This window comes from Arachis duranensis, chromosome 10 (genome assembly GCF_000817695.3).
Source record: "Arachis duranensis cultivar V14167 chromosome 10, aradu.V14167.gnm2.J7QH, whole genome shotgun sequence".
NCBI lineage: Eukaryota > Viridiplantae > Streptophyta > Magnoliopsida > Fabales > Fabaceae > Arachis > Arachis duranensis.
Window position 1 is genome coordinate 39094858 of NC_029781.3, and position 643 is coordinate 39095500.

General features: G+C 42.0%; 1 non-coding gene across 1 annotated transcript; it reads right to left on the minus strand.

The window, feature by feature from the left end:
- LOC127743733 (small nucleolar RNA R71) lies at positions 1–107 on the minus strand. Its single transcript, XR_008005117.1, has one exon. It is a non-coding gene; the product is annotated as a small nucleolar RNA R71 (small nucleolar RNA).
- Between the last annotated feature and the right edge of the window lie 536 nt (positions 108–643).

Sequence of the window (643 nt, forward strand, 5' to 3'; positions counted from 1 at the left end):
AGGTTGAGAGCAGAGGTTCAAACATTCAGGCAGTAGGATGGTGAAACCCTCTATGAGGCATGGGAGAGATTCAAGGATTTGACAAGGAGGTGCCCTCTTGATATGTTCAATGAATGGGTACAGTTGCATATCTTTTATGAAGGACCGTCATATGAATCCAAGAAAGCTGTAGACCAATCTTCTAGAGGCTCTCTCAACAAGAAGAAGACAATTGAGGAAGCCATTGATGTCATTGAATCAGTGGCTAACAATGAATATTTCTATGCATCTGGGAGAAGCAACAATAGAGGAGTCATGGAGCTGAACAACATGGATGCAATTTTGGCTCAGAACAAGATGATTGCCAAGTAGCAGCAATCCACACCCAACCATCAACACAGGCTAAGTCAAATACAGAGGAAGAAGTTGATTGGGAACAAGCTAATTACATTGGGAATTCTTCAAGACAAGAGCATGACCCATACTCCAAGACCTACAATCCAAGTTGGTAGAACCACCCAAACTTTGGGTGGGAAAACCAACAAAACCAGAACCAAAATCATATACCCCATTATTTCAACCAATTCAATAACTCCACCTACCAACACTCCAACCAAAGACCATATCAAGCCACACAAATATCAAGCCTAAAACAACCAGCCTC